The following is a 15,361-nucleotide window of genomic DNA, read 5'->3' as shown; positions in this document are numbered from 1 at the left end:
GCTGTCACGCACACACCTCCTGTTGCTCACAGAGAGAAACAGGCCCAGGGTCCCAGCACTGCCACCCACTGCGCCGCGGTCTCTCACCTTTTCACCTCCACATGCAGATCATGACGCGACCGGAGACTCGCCGATTAGATTAAAAAAGCCGGCTGTTTACCTCCTGGAGGTCAGATCGCAACAACGTTTACAGCTCCGTTGCCACGGCAACCACGTTTTATTGACAAAGTAAAATAAACACCGGAGAAAAGTTTGCAAACAAGACGGGAGCTAAGAAACACGAGGACAGTGGGTTTGCTTTATGTGCCGGGTCGATAAACCAGCGCTGCAGACACGTGAAATACAAGAAAACATACACACAAGGGAACACATAAGAGAGACATAGAAATACAAGACACGATAAATACGCTGAAATTGTATGAATATAATTAATTCTAACGTTCAATCAAATCAGCGAAACACGTGGGCAGGGCAGCCCGGTGAACTAGAGACTACATTACCCACAAGCCCTGTGGGCGACAACATTTTGACGTCATCGACTCGCGTCTTTTGTATTTTTTTAAGATTTTTTTATTAAACGTGTAAAGAATTTACAAAGAGAAATACAATCAGAGGATCAAATTAGGTACAAGAGAAGAAACACAAACAGAAAAATACACAGTTAACCGCCAGAGGTAATAAGTAAGTTATATGATTAAATTGTATTTTTTACACATATCATATGTTTTCCGTGCTTTATTATTTCTCACATTTTTAATAGAATTTAAATAGTGTTTCAGCTCCACCTCAAAAGAACTAAAAAGGGGAGTATTATTTGGATTTATGGATGTGAAATTTACCAAGAATGATTAATAAATTGACTATAAATAAATGCTCTTTTTCCAACTTTTCTACTAAACAGTACAATAAAATGTCAAAATCCTTCAATCTAACAAACACCTTTAACTGCCTGCAAACAAAACTCTGTAAATCCGTCCAAAACAGCTCAACAAACCTACACCTAACAAAGAAATGCACCAAAGATTCCTTTTCCCGCAGAACAAGTCTTTCCGATAGCGCTTTGAGACTCACCTCCGTGGACTCGTGTATCTCTGTCGCCACCCAGTGGACATTTCTCGGAAGTGTCACCGCCCGCCGTAATTCAGTATAGTCCCGGAATTGAAATTGTGATTGGACGAGAGCCGTATCCGTCCCGCCTCCTGCCGAAATCTCGGCGCTGAATGGTTCAGAGCCGAGTCACTCAAGGCGAGGGCGGTATTTCCGTGGAAGAACACGGAAGTCCGCGGTGACTGGCTAGGAGCGGTGTCACTCACCCAAAGTAAGAGGAAGTCCCGCCTCTTGCCAGCCAACGGCGGTGATTGGACACGCCGTGCGCCACTCTTATGACGTCCCTTAACTGCGACGGATCCGGATCTGATGCGTGATTTGCGCGACAGCCGGTCCGTCGCTGAGATCGGTCTGGAGCCGCGGCCCAGGATGCTGTGGTTCCGCTCTCTGCTCGTCAAGCACTGCGGACTCCTGGAAAACCGCATTGCAGGGCAGAGAGTTATTGAACTCCAGACGTCGCTGGAGAGTTACTTTACTGGCGAGTCACCTCACGTTGTTGATTAATTCGACCTAATTGTGTTTTCTCTTCTTTAACATTTATATTGCAATAGTAAAAATGCTATTCATTACAATCATTACAGAGTACATTACAGATCACCGGGGTACATTATACAGGCCGATAAAGATGAGGTACGCACAGCTTTCATGTTGGGACATTTAGAAATAGTTTGGAGACGTGCCCTCATGTGTTTCAGATGTGACTTCTTTCCATTTGGAAGCGCCTTACTTCTACCAAGGAAAGAAAAGGCTTCGAAAATGAGATCGTAATGAAGAGATAGTAACGATCATTTCAGTGCGTGAGCCTACCTGTTATATTAGGCGAGATTTCACACGGATAATCAAACAAGAACGAGTTTGCCCTGGAATCCATTCCACTGCCGAACCTGAAAGTCAGAGCATGACTGCCGTCAGTCCGGATCCAGTGGAAGGCTGATCCACTCCGGGTTTTCCTATGCCGACAGTCCGGATCCAGTGGAAGGCTGATCCACTCCGGGTTTTCTGCTGCCGTCAGTCCGGATCCAGTGGAAGGCTGATCCACTCCGGGTTTTCTGCTGCCGACAGTCCGGATCCAGTGGAAGGCTGATCCACTGCGGGTTTTCCTATGCCGACAGTCCGGATCCAGTGGAAGGCTGATCCACTGCGGGTTTTCCTATGCCGACAGTCCGGATCCAGTGGAAGGCTGATCCACTGCGGGTTTTCTGCTGCCGACAGTCCGGATCCAGTGGAAGGCTGATCCACTCCATGTTTTCTGCTGCCGTCAGTCCGGATCCAGTGGAAGGCTGATCCACTCCGGGTTTTCTGCTGCCGTCAGTCCGCATCCAGTGGAAGGCTGATCCACTCCGGGTTTTCTGCTGCCGACAGTCCGGATCCAGTGGAAGGCTGATCCACTCCGGGTTTTCCTATGCCGACACTCTATACTCTTCTCCAGAAGCTTAAGGAGAAATTATGAAAAAAAGTTTATGAAAACGTTTTATGAAAAGATCACGGCGCTGGGGTCAATGTGGGACGCCGGATCTACGCGGAAGCAGCCGGAAGTCAGAACAACGCGTCACTTTTGAATTGTTTTTTTTACATTTTTTAAAGTAAGCATTAACAAGAACAAAGAATACAATACAAATACAAGTACCGGTCTGTCGCTGAGCTCGGTGTGGTTCCGCTCTCTGCTCGTCAAGCACTGCGTTATTAGTGAACTCGGCTTATCGTTATTATCGGCTCACGCTGCTGATAAATTCGACCTCATTGTGTTTTCTTCTTTCTTTATCGTGCAATAATAGAAATCCTTTACGATGCACGCAAGACTACATTACTGATCACCGGAGTACATTATACAGGCAAATAAAGATAAGGGACGCACAGCTTTCATGTTGTGATATTTAGACATGGTTTGGAGACGTTCCCTCGTGTGTATTTTGAATTATTCAAATGCGAGTCGCTTCAATTTGGAAGCGCATAATTTCAGTGCATGAGCTTACCTGTTATATTGGGCGAGATTTCACACGGATAATCAAACAAGAACGAGTTTGCCCTGGACTCCATTCCACTGCCGAACCTGAAAGTCAGAGCATGAGAACGGACGTATTGTATGGCGATTGTGGTGTTGCTCGACCACATAAATTAGGCGAGAAGTACAATCTGCTTTTACGACATTCGGTCTAATTATTAAATGTTCGATTAGTTCTTATCTTTAGGCTATTTATACATATAATAACGAGCAAGTATAATGATTAAGTCAATGATAAATTATATTTTATATTCGGTTCAGCAGTATTGAGCAGTAAAATAACATCTATTTCTCACCGATAAATGTCAGAATTAGAAACCTTCTTTACACAATTGTGCCGATCAGTTCAGAGTGTTTTAAAAACAGGACAAAACAAAAACAAACATAAGGTTTCTGGGCTGCTTCGAAAAAGACAGTTATCATCTATATTACTTTTAAATCTATGCACACTATGTATCTTTACCGGGTCAATTCAATGTACAATTGTGTAATGATGCCACCTTAACCTTAACCTTCATACAATATTTGTTTGACAGTAGTCATGTTTTTTTCCAGTTATTTAGTTTCCCCAAAGAGGTGCTCCAAAATAGTTTGACAAGATATTGTGAGATTGCAAGAGGGATCTTAAATATCTATTAGTACAAGTGAAACTAAATCTGTTTCCTTGTAGTCTAATAAAGGTTGTAAATTCTTCCATAGTTTCTTAAAAGCATCGCTACCTCTCTAGGGGTAGCCTTGGTTACGAGGTATTGTTATCAGACTTAACACAAACATTATATCTAATCACAAAATCTGCTTAATTCTACATTTCGTCATCCACATCAGTTAATTTCTTGACCCCAATTATACTATTTTAAACCCAGTTTTCAAAGCACGGGTTTATGTCTCAAAGTTATTTCTCTGTATTCTAGATGGTGCATCTATGGGGGGTATGTTTATCCGTAAGAGACCACGTGAGAACTTCATGGAAGCTGGCAAGTTTGGGGGGGGTCCTAGCATCCAAATGACATTCAAGTAAAACTCTATGCCCTCTACTTCCTGAAAGATTAAATTAGGGGAAACATACACCACCTACACTGCTCAATTTTGTAAATAATTCTCTATCGGTATCAATACTAGATGCTCTACAACCTGAAGCATTCAGGCCTCCTTCTGTCTGTGTTTGACAAATAACAACCATGAATAAAGTTTTTTTTTATTTTACTAAGGTAGAGAACATCAAATCACAAATCACATTTTTGAAAATCTTAATACCAAGAAATGTAATCGCATCTTTTACATGGTTATTACATGTGGAGCAGACACTTTCCAACAGCCACCAATTCACTTTTCTGATATGTAAAGAAAGACCAGATACAGAGGAAATGACTTGTAAACACACTTAATTGCTTTGTCCACCTCTGTGCGCTTTCTCAGAGAGACAGTTGTATCCTCAGCCAATTGGGAACACCTGTAATCTCTTTATCCTGTACTTGAACACCCTGAAACTATTTGTTGTAGGAGTGTAAGCAGTGGGAAGAGGAATGGGCTCGTGTCGAATTGCCTTACCCATTCCCAATCTGCAGGAGGTCCCACGACGGCAGGTAGCTGCTCCAGTCGCTGGAGCTCAGTTCGCTGTCGAGGAAGGACGAGGTCTCTGGCTCGGGGGAATCACGGCTCCACAGCTCCTACCTGTTGCAGAGTGTTTCTGCCCTCCTGATGGCCTCTGTGTTTTAGAAGGATCTGTCTCTTTTCGCTTGCTTACACCACAGGTTTCATCGACGATAGTGTGCATCCTGGAGCAGTGAGTTATCGGTCTTATTTCTACTGAGAAACAGTTCAAGCCCTCACAAAACAATAACCAGGAGACGGTATATGAAAAAGTATTGTAAGACTTGCAGAGTAGATTTGAATAGACAGTGGACGTCACACTGCGTGCTTGAATATCAGAGATTCAATTCATTCTTTCCTGCAGTTTAACCTCCTGGTTGACATTGTACCGCTGTCACTTCTTCACAAACTCATAACTCGCCGTGTTCAATTTTGTGTTGAGTTACAGGAACCTCAGCATCAGATGAAATACTCTTCAGCGCCCCAGGGAGACTGGGGGACTGGCCAGATTTTCAGCTTTATTACCGGGTCCTTCGGCTCGGGGCTGGTGAGCAAAGTGCTCCCCTCTGCTGGAGAGCCACAGGGGCACTACAGAGCGGCCTCGTCTTCCCTGCTCCTGCCCGTGCTTGTGGTCGGCCAGCGTGACCGCGCGCAAGACAAGGTAGCGCATTCGTGGTGTAAATACAGAATGTTCACTAGCTGACTGAGGAAAGTTACAGAGACGGGAGTATACGTTCTGAAATAATGTGAACCACTGTTACTACACACAGACAGACTACTCAAAAATCACGTGGCTTTTTAAGGTCATTTTGTCTGCCTAAAGTATGTTAGATTTGTCACAGCAAAGAGTTTGAATACTTACAGAATGCAGCAGCTAGAATTGTTACTTGGAGCAGAAAGTATGACCACATAACCCCCATACTTATCTCTCTTCATTGGCTTCCTATCAGGTACAGGGCGGACTTCAAAATCCTTCTACTTACTTACAAGGCTCTCAGAGGTCAGGCACCTCTCCTGCCTCGCAGGGATGCTGCAGAGGAGAAATACTGTACACAGCATGGTTTCAGAGGCCTGTCTGTCATGGGCTGGGCACCATGTGACTTGAATGTTGCATCAGTGCCATGGATCCCAGAGGGGCATCGTGGATACAGCTATCGTTTAGGAGGATTCTGCTGGTCTGCAGAGACCTGCATGGGGTACTGACATACAGACGACGTGATGGATGGATGGATTAATACCCGCATTCATTTATTTTATTTTTTTTAATGATCTAATGTTAGCATGCCCAAAGGGGTTGGGCAGCCAGTTGACCTTTGACCCCTAGAGGATTTTATTCTCCTTACTGAGGAGTCTTTGGTTCCTTTCCTCCATTGTCTTCAGTTCTGTATTCACAAAATGTATATTTACTTGCATTGTTAAGCGCCTTGGGGCAACCTTGTTGTGAAAGGCGCTATATGAAAATAAATTGAATTGAATTGAATGACAGAGTCACGGCTTTTCCAGTTTCCTCTCCTATTATCTTCTTTATCTGCACTCTCAAACGCAGTGAAACCTTGAACCTTTCAACGGGACCACTGTCGTTCTACATCAAAATGACTAACTAGGACGGAGACTTGAATGGGATGAAAAAGGAAAAGGCATTACTTGCAGGAAGAAATTAAACTGTTACACGTGATCACTTGCTAAACAAAGTGATTCATTGGAGTGGAGGCAGTGAAAGCTTTGTGAATCAACTTACAAAAGGATACATGTAAGAAACGTAGCTCCCCTTGAAAAATCTATGAGCGTTATGTGGAGGTGATAGTATTGTTCAATTATTGTAATAAAGCTCACTCAATTAAGACCCATGTTGGAAAAGTACCAGAGTATTCTCATCTAAGAGGAAATACTAACAAGTAGGATGTTAAAATGAAAAGCATTAAAAACTGAATGATCTTCAGTAGCTAAATGATTATTGAGCTCTGGGTCACAGTGCTCCTGAAAAAAAATCAAATTTCAGCAGAGACACCCACGGACAGCAGGTGAGCACCAAGCTGAGCCAGTGTATAAGTGTACGAATCACAGTTTCAAGGAGCTTTTTTCAGTTTCGTTCCACTGATCGGCCAACACGGGGGGCACTTCAGTCTTACTCGCCCTATTGCATTAAGAAACTGTACAACATTCTCCAATAAGAACTTGCGACCTCACCTAACGGAAAGCAATTTGCGTAGCAGGGAAAGACTGGACTCCCACTGGGGATTTTTGCTTTTCATCCCGATGGTGATGTGCACTATATAGAACGTTGCTGGACCCATGTGCAATTGGTGTCATTTCTAATCTAGAGGTCGAAGCTGTGAAACTTTCAAAGAGATGGAAGATCTCTTGCGAGACACCGATTCACAGAAGGGGCTAATGAGATCTTTGCTTGAAGTCTCATTGTGCTGCACTATTTCACTTTTCAGTGGGCACGACTCACAGGCATCTAAAATCATTTCAGTGACGGACTAAACAGGCCTCTAGCAAAGACTCGGGAACGGACACAGACCTTATCATCTCTGCTCCCCGGGAAGCGTACAGAGATCACATTAGACGTGTTGCTCAAGCTCTTTATTGTCACGTACAGTAAGCCCAGCAGTCTGGTCAGTGCGGGATGTGTTCTGTCCTGACGGCAGGGTCAGCAGCCAGAGGAGACCTGAAACACAAGACGGAGAGGTAAGACATTGATTCCGACAGAGAGAGCTTTCACACCGGATTACTGACAAGAGGAGCAATAAGAGAAGAGTTATAAAGACACGCCGAAGAGAATATTCTCATCTAAGAGGAAATATTAACAAGTAGGATGTTAAAATGAAAAGCATTAAAAACTGAATGATCTTCAGTAGCGAAATGATTACTGAGCTCTGGGTCACGGTGCTCTTGAAAAAAAATCAAATTTGAGCAGAGACGCCCACGGACAGCAGGTGAGTGAATGAGTTGTTTATTTTGTTTCCTGTGAATTATGTAGAATTCACAACGTTTTCCACTTGTACAGGAAAACCACTGAGAGCAGATTCACTTCTTCTGCACTAGAATGAATGATTTCCATCTTCACTCTAGGGTACTGTACTTTATAGCACTGTATTGTATTCTGCATATATGTCTGTTATTTATACATTTTCTTTCTCACTTTGTCTCTCTGTCCATTTGTATCAGTTTTTTGGAGAGCACCATCACACCAACATCACAACAACATTTATTCTACTGCCTTATTAAGCAAATGTCTCTACTGAATTCTTTTTATATATAAAACACATTTTTTGACATGATATACACAAATGGCTAATTATACTTTCCGATTATATTTCCATCTTAGAAATGAAGCATTTCTCTCCTGCAGTTTGAGGGCTGAATCCTCTCTCTCTCTTACACACTTTGTTCACGAATGATTACAAGAGCAAACACATAGACTGACTTCTCACAAAAAAAGGTGTCGATGACACAGTCCTGGTCAGCTTACTAAAGGACCCAGAAAATCACCACGGGCCATTCTGAACAGTTTCACGGAATGGTCTGTTGACTTCTCTTTGATGGTTCATGTTACAAGAGCAAAACAATACTCACCGATTTGAGGATAACTGCGCCATCCCTCCAGCCTACTGAAATGAACCGTCAGACTGCAGAAGCTGTCAGTGACTACAGGTCCTTGGGACTGGTCAGAGAAACCTGAGACGAGACAAACGTTGTGAGACCATTTATAAGCTTGTGACCTCAAATTAAACAGAAGTCAGACATTTTCAAAGGGGGCAACACCGCGGCACAGTGGTTAGCATCGCTGCCTCATAGCACCGGGGCCCTGGGTTTGATTCCGGGGATGCTGTCTGCGTGGAGTCTGCGTGTTTGTTCGCGCTGCAGGGGATACCTCACCCCCACAGGGCACACAGACACAAACTCACACCACAGCCCATTTTTCCACAACACAATCAACCCGCCAGTATCGGTTTGTGTTCAGTGCTGGGGAGGTGCCTTGTCCTTGCAGAACAAAAACAAGGTGATCAGGACTGACGGCAAGATTCAGGTATTCAAGTACCCCGTAAATCCAGGGCTCAAATGGGGGAACTGTTTCACGAGCTACACAATATCCTCACACATGATGACAGAGCCTCGGAAAGCCGTGTGGAGAGTGAGGTGCTCGTACCCAGCCGGAGTTAAAAGACCACGCATTGAGCACTATCGATCTATCCAACCCAGAAAAGCACACATCTCTGTGATACAGAGGCTAAAGCAACATGTGAGTAAAGGATTTTGAATCAGCAATTGTGCTGATGAGCCAGTCAGCGATTTTTCAGAAACAGCAAAAATGTCAGCCTCCGGGAGCTGCAGAAGATTGTGAGATATAAAGGAGTGAAACCAGGGCAGGAGAAACCGATTCCTCGTGCAGGAAGCTGAGGAAAAAGATGCACACCCTGCAGACTGAAAGGAAGACGGCACAAACTATCGGTAATGTCAGCCTCGAAGAAAGTGTAGTGCAGTGTGAGTTGCAACTAAGTTTTTGTTCAATCTTTTTTTGGTCTGAAAGAGACTATTTTGATTAGATGCATGCAATACTATTTCTTTCGCATTCTCTGTCTTTTTATGTCTTATTTGGATCACACCATAAAGTTCATAACCCAGCCAGTTGCTTTGGCTCGGAAAGCATCCCTCAGCAGGGACAGCCCTGATCCCCAAACACAGGGCTGCCCTTCCCACTGCCCGTCTGCTCTCTGCCCAGTGGAAGTAGTGCTTCTGCCCCGCAGCTGTGTGAGAGAAGATGAGCTGAGAACACTAACCCACCTCTGGAGAGGGAAGAGTCTCAGCTGGAGGGGAGGAGGAGCTGCCGGGCTGCCGCAGACAAGGCGCCGCTGAAATGATATAGAAATCTTTTAGAATCAAACGTCACCTGGCTCAGTGTTTAAGCTGTAGTACATGATCACATTAGATTATTAAAACATGCAGACTGCCATCTCCATTCTGTACAAACAAAGGGTTTTCCATTGTAGAAAACACCACCGCATATCCAAAGCGGAGTGCACTGGGACTGCAGTCCAGAGAAACCCATCATGTTACGAGAACTGGAGGCCATTTCACACCGAAACTGTAGAATAGGATTCTTTCTGCACACCCAGTACTTGGGGCTGTGTCAGAGGCTCCTCACCGGAAGAGACGTGCATTCCTGTTCGGCTCCTCTGGTTCTGCGATGATTTTAGACGTCGAATCGGGCAGGAGGCAGGCGCTCCTCGGAAGCTCTCGTCCCGTGCTATAACTCGGACCACGCGATGGCACAACTGCTTCCTCCATACAAACAGAAACTTCAAACAACGAAACCCAACAAGAAATCTGTGCACACCTGGACTCCTGCTGCAGCTGAGGAGCTGTCACGCACACACCTCCTGTTGCTCACAGAGAGAAACAGGCCCAGGGTCCCAGCACTGCCACCCACTGCGCCGCGGTCTCTCACCTTTTCACCTCCACATGCAGATCATGACGCGACCGGAGACTCGCCGATTAGATTAAAAAAGCCGGCTGTTTACCTCCTGGAGGTCAGATCGCAACAACGTTTACAGCTCCGTTGCCACGGCAACCACGTTTTATTGACAAAGTAAAATAAACACCGGAGAAAAGTTTGCAAACAAGACGGGAGCTAAGAAACACGAGGACAGTGGGTTTGCTTTATGTGCCGGGTCGATAAACCAGCGCTGCAGACACGTGAAATACAAGAAAACATACACACAAGGGAACACATAAGAGAGACATAGAAATACAAGACACGATAAATACGCTGAAATTGTATGAATATAATTAATTCTAACGTTCAATCAAATCAGCGAAACACGTGGGCAGGGCAGCCCGGTGAACTAGAGACTACATTACCCACAAGCCCTGTGGGCGACAACATTTTGACGTCATCGACTCGCGTCTTTTGTATTTTTTTAAGATTTTTTTATTAAACGTGTAAAGAATTTACAAAGAGAAATACAATCAGAGGATCAAATTAGGTACAAGAGAAGAAACACAAACAGAAAAATACACAGTTAACCGCCAGAGGTAATAAGTAAGTTATATGATTAAATTGTATTTTTTACACATATCATATGTTTTCCGTGCTTTATTATTTCTCACATTTTTAATAGAATTTAAATAGTGTTTCAGCTCCACCTCAAAAGAACTAAAAAGGGGAGTATTATTTGGATTTATGGATGTGAAATTTACCAAGAATGATTAATAAATTGACTATAAATAAATGCTCTTTTTCCAACTTTTCTACTAAACAGTACAATAAAATGTCAAAATCCTTCAATCTAACAAACACCTTTAACTGCCTGCAAACAAAACTCTGTAAATCCGTCCAAAACAGCTCAACAAACCTACACCTAACAAAGAAATGCACCAAAGATTCCTTTTCCCGCAGAACAAGTCTTTCCGATAGCGCTTTGAGACTCACCTCCGTGGACTCGTGTATCTCTGTCGCCACCCAGTGGACATTTCTCGGAAGTGTCACCGCCCGCCGTAATTCAGTAAAGTCCCGGAATTGAAATTGTGATTGGACGAGAGCCGTATCCGTCCCGCCTCCTGCCGAAATCTCGGCGCTGAATGGTTCAGAGCCGAGTCACTCAAGGCGAGGGCGGTATTTCCGTGGAAGAACACGGAAGTCCGCGGTGACTGGCTAGGAGCGGTGTCACTCACCCAAAGTAAGAGGAAGTCCCGCCTCTTGCCAGCCAACGGCGGTGATTGGACACGCCGTGCGCCACTCTTATGACGTCCCTTAACTGCGACGGATCCGGATCTGATGCGTGATTTGCGCGACAGCCGGTCCGTCGCTGAGATCGGTCTGGAGCCGCGGCCCAGGATGCTGTGGTTCCGCTCTCTGCTCGTCAAGCACTGCGGACTCCTGGAAAACCGCATTGCAGGGCAGAGAGTTATTGAACTCCAGACGTCGCTGGAGAGTTACTTTACTGGCGAGTCACCTCACGTTGTTGATTAATTCGACCTTATTGTGTTTTCTCTTCTTTAACATTTATATTGCAATAGTAAAAATGCTATTCATTACAATCATTACAGAGTACATTACAGATCACCGGGGTACATTATACAGGCCGATAAAGATAAGGTACGCACAGCTTTCATGTTGGGACATTTAGAAATAGTTTGGAGACGTGCCCTCATGTGTTTCAGATGTGACTTCTTTCCATTTGGAAGCGCCTTACTTCTACCAAGGAAAGAAAAGGCTTCGAAAATGAGATCGTAATGAAGAGATAGTAACGATCATTTCAGTGCGTGAGCCTACCTGTTATATTAGGCGAGATTTCACACGGATAATCAAACAAGAACGAGTTTGCCCTGGAATCCATTCCACTGCCGAACCTGAAAGTCAGAGCATGACTGCCGTCAGTCCGGATCCAGTGGAAGGCTGATCCACTCCGGGTTTTCCTATGCCGACAGTCCGGATCCAGTGGAAGGCTGATCCACTCCGGGTTTTCTGCTGCCGTCAGTCCGGATCCAGTGGAAGGCTGATCCACTCCGGGTTTTCTGCTGCCGACAGTCCGGATCCAGTGGAAGGCTGATCCACTGCGGGTTTTCCTATGCCGACAGTCCGGATCCAGTGGAAGGCTGATCCACTGCGGGTTTTCCTATGCCGACAGTCCGGATCCAGTGGAAGGCTGATCCACTGCGGGTTTTCTGCTGCCGACAGTCCGGATCCAGTGGAAGGCTGATCCACTCCGGGTTTTCCTATGCCGACACTCTATACTCTTCTCCAGAAGCTTAAGGAGAAATTATGAAAAAAAGTTTATGAAAACGTTTTATGAAAAGATCACGGCGCTGGGGTCAATGTGGGACGCCGGATCTACGCGGAAGCAGCCGGAAGTCAGAACAACGCGTCACTTTTGAATTGTTTTTTTTACATTTTTTAAAGTAAGCATTAACAAGAACAAAGAATACAATACAAATACAAGTACCGGTCTGTCGCTGAGCTCGGTGTGGTTCCGCTCTCTGCTCGTCAAGCACTGCGTTATTAGTGAACTCGGCTTATCGTTATTATCGGCTCACGCTGCTGATAAATTCGACCTCATTGTGTTTTCTTCTTTCTTTATCGTGCAATAATAGAAATCCTTTACGATGCACGCAAGACTACATTACTGATCACCGGAGTACATTATACAGGCAAATAAAGATAAGGGACGCACAGCTTTCATGTTGTGATATTTAGACATGGTTTGGAGACGTTCCCTCGTGTGTATTTTGAATTATTCAAATGCGAGTCGCTTCAATTTGGAAGCGCATAATTTCAGTGCATGAGCTTACCTGTTATATTGGGCGAGATTTCACACGGATAATCAAACAAGAACGAGTTTGCCCTGGACTCCATTCCACTGCCGAACCTGAAAGTCAGAGCATGAGAACGGACGTATTGTATGGCGATTGTGGTGTTGCTCGACCACATAAATTAGGCGAGAAGTACAATCTGCTTTTACGACATTCGGTCTAATTATTAAATGTTCGATTAGTTCTTATCTTTAGGCTATTTATACATATAATAACGAGCAAGTATAATGATTAAGTCAATGATAAATGATATTTTATATTCGGTTCAGCAGTATTGAGCAGTAAAATAACATCTATTTCTCACCGATAAATGTCAGAATTAGAAACCTTCTTTACACAATTGTGCCGATCAGTTCAGAGTGTTTTAAAAACAGGACAAAACAAAAACAAACATAAGGTTTCTGGGCTGCTTCGAAAAAGACAGTTATCATCTATATTACTTTTAAATCTATGCACACTATGTATCTTTACCGGGTCAATTCAATGTACAATTGTGTAATGATGCCACCTTAACCTTAACCTTCATACAATATTTGTTTGACAGTAGTCATGTTTTTTTCCAGTTATTTAGTTTCCCCAAAGAGGTGCTCCAAAATAGTTTGACAAGATATTGTGAGATTGCAAGAGGGATCTTAAATATCTATTAGTACAAGTGAAACTAAATCTGTTTCCTTGTAGTCTAATAAAGGTTGTAAATTCTTCCATAGTTTCTTAAAAGCATCGCTACCTCTCTAGGGGTAGCCTTGGTTACGAGGTATTGTTATCAGACTTAACACAAACATTATATCTAATCACAAAATCTGCTTAATTCTACATTTCGTCATCCACATCAGTTAATTTCTTGACCCCAATTATACTATTTTAAACCCAGTTTTCAAAGCACGGGTTTATGTCTCAAAGTTATTTCTCTGTATTCTAGATGGTGCATCTATGGGGGGTATGTTTATCCGTAAGAGACCACGTGAGAACTTCATGGAAGCTGGCAAGTTTGGGGGGGGTCCTAGCATCCAAATGACATTCAAGTAAAACTCTATGCCCTCTACTTCCTGAAAGATTAAATTAGGGGAAACATACACCACCTACACTGCTCAATTTTGTAAATAATTCTCTATCGGTATCAATACTAGATGCTCTACAACCTGAAGCATTCAGGCCTCCTTCTGTCTGTGTTTGACAAATAACAACCATGAATAAAGTTTTTTTTTATTTTACTAAGGTAGAGAACATCAAATCACAAATCACATTTTTGAAAATCTTAATACCAAGAAATGGAATCGCATCTTTTACATGGTTATTACATGTGGAGCAGACACTTTCCAACAGCCACCAATTCACTTTTCTGATATGTAAAGAAAGACCAGATACAGAGGAAATGACTTGTAAACACACTTAATTGCTTTGTCCACCTCTGTGCGCTTTCTCAGAGAGACAGTTGTATCCTCAGCCAATTGGGAACACCTGTAATCTCTTTATCCTGTACTTGAACACCCTGAAACTATTTGTTGTAGGAGTGTAAGCAGTGGGAAGAGGAATGGGCTCGTGTCGAATTGCCTTACCCATTCCCAATCTGCAGGAGGTCCCACGACGGCAGGTAGCTGCTCCAGTCGCTGGAGCTCAGTTCGCTGTCGAGGAAGGACGAGGTCTCTGGCTCGGGGGAATCACGGCTCCACAGCTCCTACCTGTTGCAGAGTGTTTCTGCCCTCCTGATGGCCTCTGTGTTTTAGAAGGATCTGTCTCTTTTCGCTTGCTTACACCACAGGTTTCATCGACGATAGTGTGCATCCTGGAGCAGTGAGTTATCGGTCTTATTTCTACTGAGAAACAGTTCAAGCCCTCACAAAACAATAACCAGGAGACGGTATATGAAAAAGTATTGTAAGACTTGCAGAGTAGATTTGAATAGACAGTGGACGTCACACTGCGTGCCTGAATATCAGAGATTCAATTCATTCTTTCCTGCAGTTTAACCTCCTGGTTGACATTGTACCGCTGTCACTTCTTCACAAACTCATAACTCGCCGTGTTCAATTTTGTGTTGAGTTACAGGAACCTCAGCATCAGATGAAATACTCTTCAGCGCCCCAGGGAGACTGGGGGACTGGCCAGATTTTCAGCTTTATTACCGGGTCCTTCGGCTCGGGGCTGGTGAGCAAAGTGCTCCCCTCTGCTGGAGAGCCACAGGGGCACTACAGAGCGGCCTCGTCTTCCCTGCTCCTGCCCGTGCTTGTGGTCGGCCAGCGTGACCGCGCGCAAGACAAGGTAGCGCATTCGTGGTGTAAATACAGAATGTTCACTAGCTGACTGAGGAAAGTTACAGAGACGGGAGTATACGTTCTGAAATAATGT

At 44.1% G+C, this 15,361-nt stretch overlaps 1 long non-coding RNA gene across 1 annotated transcript; it reads right to left on the bottom strand.

The window, feature by feature from the left end:
• Positions 1-547: 547 nt before the first annotated feature.
• LOC148816922 (uncharacterized) lies at positions 548-2,539 on the bottom strand. Its single transcript, XR_016094652.1, has 2 exons — positions 1,915-2,539; positions 548-1,518 (listed from the first exon to the last, which is right to left on the bottom strand). It is a non-coding gene; the product is annotated as an uncharacterized LOC148816922 (long non-coding RNA).
• Between the last annotated feature and the right edge of the window lie 12,822 nt (positions 2,540-15,361).

Source organism: Atractosteus spatula, chromosome 22 (genome assembly GCF_055471065.1).
Source record: "Atractosteus spatula isolate fAtrSpa1 chromosome 22, fAtrSpa1.hap1, whole genome shotgun sequence".
Lineage (NCBI taxonomy): Eukaryota > Metazoa > Chordata > Actinopteri > Semionotiformes > Lepisosteidae > Atractosteus > Atractosteus spatula.
The sequence above is the reverse complement of the archived record's forward strand: the minus strand, read 5'-3'. Positions and strand labels throughout refer to the sequence as shown.